General features: G+C 33.4%; 2 pseudogenes; both read left to right on the top strand.

The window, feature by feature from the left end:
- Positions 1-494: 494 nt before the first annotated feature.
- On the top strand, positions 495-2,064 carry LOC148787487 (uncharacterized; annotated as a pseudogene).
- A 243-nt stretch (positions 2,065-2,307) lies between these two features.
- On the top strand, positions 2,308-5,339 carry LOC148787486 (ATP-dependent DNA helicase RRM3-like; annotated as a pseudogene).
- The last annotated feature ends 3,005 nt before the right edge of the window (positions 5,340-8,344 follow it).

Here is an 8,344-nt window from a genome sequence, read left to right as displayed (position 1 = left end):
GTCCCTTCACTTTCCATTATTTGATGATTGCCATATGTCATTTGGCATACCTCCAAATTTACATGCTCCAGAGCGCCGAATCAAATCATGATAAATTTTTTGCCTAAATCACATATTTTTTCTAATTGACTATTTTCTTTTTTTCCCTACTTTTTCTATATTTTTCTTTTTATTTATCTTACTTCTGCTTTCTGGTTTTTAAAGAAAAACAATTGGGCCTTACTTTTGGTAGTGAAGATATCAATAATTCAACCCTAAAATTGCTTGGGCTTGGACGCCTAGCAAAAATTGGAGAAAGTCCTTGGTGTCTGCCAGAGGCACCGACTTGTATGCATTCCGGTGTAATCAGATTCCATCGAGAACCACCTCTTTCTGTTGCTCCAACGATCAAGTGTCACATTCAACACTCAATGTTCCTGAAGAATTATGGGATTTGTTCTTTGGTAGTTCTCATATGTGCTTGCACTTTAAGATCAATTCTCGTACATACAACAATGATTTTGCCTTCACTTATTGGGGTCACTTATGATAAAGAGCTTTGCCGTAATGTTAAAAATGTTTACATATTTAGAGACCAAGGATTGGTCTCTCACTTTCTAAAATTACCTCATTCCCAAGGAAGGAAGGGGAACCATTTTGCAACTATATTTTCATGATATTAAGAATGAGGTTAATAATCGTTTAGCTATGTCTGATAAATTGAAAAAGAAATTGGTATTAATCATTGTGAAACTTCTAGAGGTCAATAAGCTCTTCGTTTTTCCGCAACCTATGAGAAAATCCTGCATTACATGAATGTATGATTGTTTTAAGAGCTTACCCTGGGTTAGACCAATGCATATAAAATATTTCTATTGTTGATCAAGTGGTTGCAATATGAAAAAACTCTTATGAATGTGATGAGTCTCAGTCTCGAATATCAGAGTTTATCCAAAATCAAGTAGAAGTCAAAACATAGAGTATTATTATCGATGTTATGATCCATTGCAATACCCTTTATTATTTAACCGAGGTGAACCTGGTTGGCATGTGGGCATTCAGCAAAAAAATTATTTTGAGAGAATAATTTGTTAAAAAGAGATGAGATCTTGTGAAGGTGAACACCTGGTCCATCCTTCATGTGTCTTTTCAGGTGTTCAATTGTTGTAATTCGAGGCAGAAGGCATGTGACTGACAACGTCTTTTTTTTAAAAAAATATATTTGATTTAATTTATTTTCACTTTTTATCTTTTTATTGCTTGCAGTTACTAAAAAGTACTCCCTAAAAAATACTCCCACAAGAGGAGACTATATCTGCTCGAGAATATTATTGCTATAAACTCCAAATATGTGCTGGTGATAAATCAATATTATTGCACTCTCATAGGCTATTGCAACAATATGTGAATGAAATGTATATTAAGGTTGAGACACAAAGGCTTGATTATTTTCGGCAAGAACAAAGACAAAAAAATGCTAGAATTGAGTCTCTTCAAGGTGTCGTAGATAGTCTTAAAAAACATGGTGAGAATGATCCTAATAAAATTGGATAACGAATCATACTTTCGGAATCATTTATAGGAGGTCCTAGGGATATGCGTAAGAGATATATAGATGCAATAACATTGGTTCAAAAGTATGGGAAGCTAGATATTTTCTTGGCAATGACATGTAATTCTAATTGGAATAAAACCACCAACAAAAAACTCGCTCATGAATTACCACTAAACAAACCTAATCTATTTGCACGAGGTTTTAGGGAAAAGCTTGAAGAACTAAAAGATGAATTGATAAATAAAAAAGTTTTGGTAATGTGCACTTACACATATGTTATTGAATTTCGGAAAAGAGGCTTTCCTCATGCACATTGGCTACTAATAATGAAAAATAGGTATAAAACTAAATTTCTGGATGCATATGATCAATTTATATGTATTGAATTGCCTGAAAAAGCAAGATACCCTTATCTTTATTCTTCAGTTGTCAAGCATACGATGCATGGTCCTTGTGGCAAACTGAATAAGAATAATGTCTACATGAGATATGGTATATGTCAAAATCATTATCCAGATTTTGTGACATAACATCTCATGGAAAAAGTCCATATCCTAATTATAGGAGAAGGAATGATGGAAGGACTGCTTTAGTTAGAAAAAATTCACTTGACAATTGTTGGGTTGTGCCATATTGTCCATATTTATTAGTAAAATTTGAATGCCTTATTAATGCTGAGATTTGTTCTAACGTAAAATTAGTTTAGTATCTATATAAGTATATATATATATATATATATATATAAAGGACATGATTGAGTAGCTTACAATGTTATGGGAACAGATTCATCTATAGGCCATGATGAAGTTAAGCAATTTCAATCTGGAAGATGGATAGCTGCTCTAGAATCAACTTGGACGTTTTTTAATTTTGTAGTGACTGAAATACATCCTTAAGTTATTACTTTATAATTACATATTTTCGGCCATCAATATGTATCATTCAAGTGTACACAAAGACTAGAGCAGGTTTCTAATCCAATGGCACCAAAACAATGATAAGTGAATTCTTTTATATGAATGCCATGATGCAAAAGCAAATTGCTTATATATTTTGTACAAAGAGTTTTCTCAATACTTTGCTTGGGATACACAAGATAAAATCTAGGGAACAAGAAAACGTGGCACTGTGGTTGGATGGTAGCTAATGCTAGTCCCATAGAGGACAAGCATTACTATTTAGAATTCTTTTCAAAATATTAGAGGACTAACATCTTTTAATTCTTTGAAAACTATGTAGGGTAAATATCATGATACATTTATGTGACTGCAAGTTTAGGATTATTAGATTTAAATAGCTCTTTAGCATAATGCCTTGAAGAAGAATCTCAATATCAAATGTCCTATAGTTTAAGAAGACTTTTCTCCACAATCTTAATACATTGTACTCCAGCAGATCCGACAATGTTATGAGAAAAACTTAAAACTCATATGTTTGGATATTTTCGTCAGCAAGGTCATTTATCTGAATATGAAATAGAGATCAAGACATCAGAAGGAACTAATGAATTTTTCGAAACTTTAAGCATATGTTTGAAAGAATTCCATCTTGAGAGAGTACAATCATGAACGAAATATATAAGGTTTAGAAGCTTATCTACTTTCAATTGATAGATTAAATGATGATCTGAGGCGTGTATTTAATATTATCACTGAAAAGATTTACTCAAGTTCAAGTGGTATGCATTTTATAGATGGGCCTGGAGGAAGTAGAAAAACCTTCTTATACCGTGCTCTTCTTACTGATGTGAGATGAAAAGGTTATATTGCACTTGTTGTAGCAACTTCTGGAATAGCAATTGATGTTGCCTGGAGGTGGAACAACACATTCACAATTTTAGATCCCTGTATTTATGGAAAAACAAAATGTAAGATAAGTGAACAAACTACACTTGCAAAGTTATTGTTAATGCCAAGTAGATAATTTGGGATGAGATTCTAATGGCTAGACGATAGATTATTGAGTCATTGGATGATATTTTACAAGATTTAACGGAGATTCTAACAATCCTTTTGGTGGAAAAGTTTTGCCTTTCGTAGTGATCATATTGGGGGAAAAACAAGATACTATAGATGCAAGTTTTGCAAGTTTTTCATTGCCATGTTCCCATATTATTTTTAAGAGAATATATACGTGCTAAAGATGATCCCATGTTTACCAAATATTTTATGAGAGTGGCCGGTAATGCGACAGAAACTCATATTCTTATGATAGAATTGAAATTCCAAAAAACATGATTTACCTTTAGTTGAGTCTCACAAGTAACTAGAAGATTTGATTGAATTAGCTTTTCCATGTTTGGATCTCTTCTTGATTAATCATTTGCTTGTAATAAATATGTCCATTTTAGTACCTAAAAATGATTATGTATATGAGATAAATGAAATTTTGATTGATAAGTTTCCAGGTGAAATGAAACATTTTGTTAGTCTTGATAAAAACCCGTGACTCTTCACAAGGGAACCTATATTTAGTCATGGTCAATTACGCATTGCTCTTTCTAGAGCCAAGACTGGTAATTCTGTTAAAGTTGTGATACAACCTCCAACTGTTGAAGATAAAGTTGTCACGTTTACTAGAAATATTGTTTATAAGGAAATTTTGCATCTTGAAATTCAAGAGTAGACTTCTCATTTACTATTATTGTTGTTTAGAGAACAAATATACTGGAAAGTAGAAGTCTATATATTGAGATGTCATGATGCGCAAGGTGTTCTTTTCCTTTTTGGGTGAATTGTAAGTTTTTATTCATCCAGTAATATTTACAGAATACTCCGGGCATACCCGGAGAGATACAAAAGGACCCACACTAAAGTTTAAAGAGCTATTAAACCGTGCGGGAAATGTGTCAAGAGGAGCCTATAGATCTTCACGGAAATAATAAGGCCCTCGGGACTGGGTAATGCACCCTCAAATATGAATTCGTTACGATGCCGTCAAAGGGTGTAGACCGTGCATGACAGAGCTAGGTGTCGCGCTTTGTTATGAACGGAGGAGCTGATTTTCTCCTTCTTGAGCCATTTCACCGCACTGTGCAAGGTGGACATACGTCGGTTAATCCCAAGCCATACTCGGATATGTGACCAAACGTAGTTGCTGAACGGGCACTCAAAGAAAAGGTGTCGCAAGGTGTTCTTTTCACCTTTACAATAGCTAAATGCAGAAGAAACAGGTTCCTTCATTTCCTTATTCTTGGTAAGCTTTTAAAAATTTTCAACATTTTTTAGTTATTTATTTATAAACCAATAACTTAATCAATTTCGTATATTATCTCAACCAAATGACGCTATTTTCTAAACCATCGAGTTTTTCAATTTTTTCTTGGTAGCCTATTTGTGAAAGATGTGCATGTAATTCCTTTATTGTTTCTTTATATGTAGTATTAGTAGTTTCTCCATATAGTGAGTGTTATATGTTTCTTTACATGTAGTTTTTCTGTATCATTTATTGCTTGGTTTGTCAATTTTTTTTATATTTTATTCAAATATGTGATGCATGATATTTAGACTTATCTTCTCAAGAATAGACTTGCAGTAGTTTTTTTTTTTTTTTTTTTAATCTTCAATAGATAAACATCCAATCATTTTTGCATTCCAATTTTTTACTTGTGCATTTTGTGAAATAACTTTGACTACCCTCTTGTAATACTTTACTTGTTTTCCTCATAACTAAAAATGTGTTCTTTGTGTAGTGGTTGTTCAAAATGCATCGCCCCCTTGACCCTGTTCCTGAAGTTACACCAAATACCAAGAATTGGACAACAAAAGTTCTTGTTATTCAAAAGCTAAGCCCTCGACAATCATAGTCCAGTCCGAAAAAGTATCAAAGGTTTATCTTTATTGATAAAGATGTATGTCTGCACAACATCTGTACAACTATTCATTAATTCCTTTTTGAATTATTTGTTCTTGTATAACAGTTGTATATCTTATTCAAAATCTTATATAGGGAACTAAGGTGCAGGCTGTTATATATAGTCCAGACATAAGCTTGATGGAAGATATGCTACAACTGAGACATATGATATATCAAATGCAAAGGTCACATTTGTTGGACCTAAATATAGAATGGTACCGAGTATGTACCAATGGATCATAAGCAGAACCATTGTCATTCATCGTCTAATAGATGATTCTCTCCCTAGAGAACATGGAGCTCCAGAGTTCTTGAAGTCAATCGAACGATCCTAATAAGCTACTAGAAGTTTATAAATTTCATACGATATTTGTATATGTGTATGAAGACAAATTATGTGGAAAGTGGCAGCAACAATCATGGATGTTGATAAAAAAATATTGGTATATGGTAGTGTGATACTTGCTTGAATGGCACGACTGACGAGTATGATTGGAAAATTACTTGCAATTTCTGCCGTGGAAAAACTATTGCCAAGCCAATGTTATCATTTTTCAGTCATTTAATTTGTTTTTTTTTTCACTCTTTCCATTCGTTTCTTTACGAAAAGTGATGGTACAAGTAGGTTATGTGCACCTTTCTAATTAGATCTTTTCAATTATCTAGAACCAAGTGTTGTGAAAATTGTATGATTTGTATTTATAATCATATCTCAAAACAACTTTATATATAAAATATCATTATATATATTATGACAATTACATATAGTACGAAAATAAACGAAATAAATTTAGAAATTAGAAAAGTTGCACCGATGGAGAGTCACGACACTTGTCGCTGACCTAAAGCCATGATTGCCTCCCTACGTGCAGGTTTTAACAGCTAACAATGACTCCAGGATAAAATCTCATTAGCTCTCAGCAGTGTCTCTTCCCATGTGCACGACCACGAGGAGACTAAGAACCTATCCACAGTCACGTTGCAAAAACTCTACAAATACTTGTGGGAGTATAAAATATTTCTCAACTCATAAGCTATACAAAACATCTCTCTCAATGTGCCAAATGAAAAGGCTAATGGCCCTTTAAATAGTTGTAAAAACTTGACCGTTATAAAATATTAAGTGGCCTAATTAAAACTCATAATATTATAATAAATCCAATTATGAATAGGTCATATAAATATAAAAATGTAATGGTCAAATACTTATTAAATCTTATAAATCACAATTAAATTATCATAATAATGGGGTCATAAACCTCAAATAAATATTAAATTAAAGTGGCACATTAAGATCAAATAAAGTGTTTGAAATAATTTGACAATGTAGAAAATTTTAAAGCTTATTTCCAACACTAAGTTTTTCACACTCTCCAATGGCACAACACAATTGGATGTTGTTATATTTGACGACTTGACATAGAATCTTCTTGGTATAACTGCACTTGATTTCGTGAAAAATGAGGAAGAGGTTGGTTATTTGTTATTTTACTCCATAAATAAAAGTGTTCATATTAAGCTATTTTTTTTACTTGAATAAAGTTTAGTTTATTTTCTCCAGGACAGAACAAAAAGTTGGACTATAATGCTATAAATAAATGTCTGAATGGAAAATGATTCATTGTTCGGATCAAAAAGAAGACTATGGACGCTCATTATGGCATTGGATATCACATTAACGAAAGCAACAGTAGTAGAATTCCACTTACTTGATTGTGATAGTAAGAGATATCCGACCAACTAACAGGTGGCATTGTATATATCATCCCCATCTTACCCTCCTCTTGACCCTTGGACCTAACTCCTAGAGTATCCGAACTTCATCATTAAGGACGTCATAAATGATCAGCATCAAATATGTCTTGGAACTCACTGCAAACACTTAAACAAATCCATTTTAGACTTGGCAAACATCTCCTTGCATTTCATGAATGAAGCATCGTTTTTAGGTTATTGATTTGATTTGTGTGTGTCGGGAACAGACCTAGGATCATTCCAAAAAGATGTCTTGTCAAGTTAAGGAACCACCAATGTAACATTTGTCTCTTCAATGATTGAAGAAGATGTCGACCAGCCCCCAAAAGTTTGTGTTGAGGAATGTTCATCTTTCCACTCTTATGTTGTTGCTATGTACCTCATTTAGTATCTCTTTTTTATGTCTCATTAACTTTCAAAACTAAAATAATTTGAATCGTTTTACTTTTGTATTGATGTGTCAAATATCAGATAATGATCTTAATGCTGCTACTATATCTCTAAATTCATATCTTCTCCAATCAAGCAATACTTCACAGGATGTTACAAGTTTGTCAGTTTCACCTCCAAAGTGAAGTGATGGTGTTTGTAGGAGTAACTCCTTTGTTTATATATAAATAAACAACTATCAAATAACTGTATCAGGTTTCTTATAAGATTTCATGTGTGGTAACCTCTTTTGCCAGTACTTTTTTTTGGGTAAATGTAATTTTCATTAATAAGTAAAGAGGTATAGTACAACAATGCTCCTTTTCAGGCGGTATCCTCAGCAGGCCAGGGGATGCGCCACAATCGGTATAATGCAAATGTACTAATTGAACTAGCTAACTCAACGGTAAGAATACGCTGTCTAACATCATTTACAATTAAGTTAGCTACAGTACTGGGTGTCTTCTCCTAATGATGGAATCGTCTCATATTCCGCTCCCTCCATATGTGGTACACAATCGCACTAAGTAAGGCACGGTATGCAATATTGATGATGTGCTTCCTTCGCCATTTCCTTGCTACCCACTCAATATCTCTTGCCCAACCCCTATTGGGCCACTAGAATCGAATAATGCGCCGAACAGAGTAAAAGCATCGTCTACTAAATCTGCACCGGAAGAAGAGGTGGTCGTGTGACTCTACATATCATCATTACAAAGCAAGCAGTTTCCTATGTGGGATAACCAAGGTTTATCCGTGGTGGTAAGTTTG

This window comes from Sesamum indicum, linkage group LG7, assembly GCF_026168435.1.
Source record: "Sesamum indicum cultivar Baizhima isolate 11 linkage group LG7, ASM2616843v1, whole genome shotgun sequence".
In the NCBI taxonomy this organism is placed as follows: domain Eukaryota; kingdom Viridiplantae; phylum Streptophyta; class Magnoliopsida; order Lamiales; family Pedaliaceae; genus Sesamum; species Sesamum indicum.
Note: the sequence above shows the minus strand (reverse complement) of the source record. Positions and strands in the feature narration are given on the sequence as shown.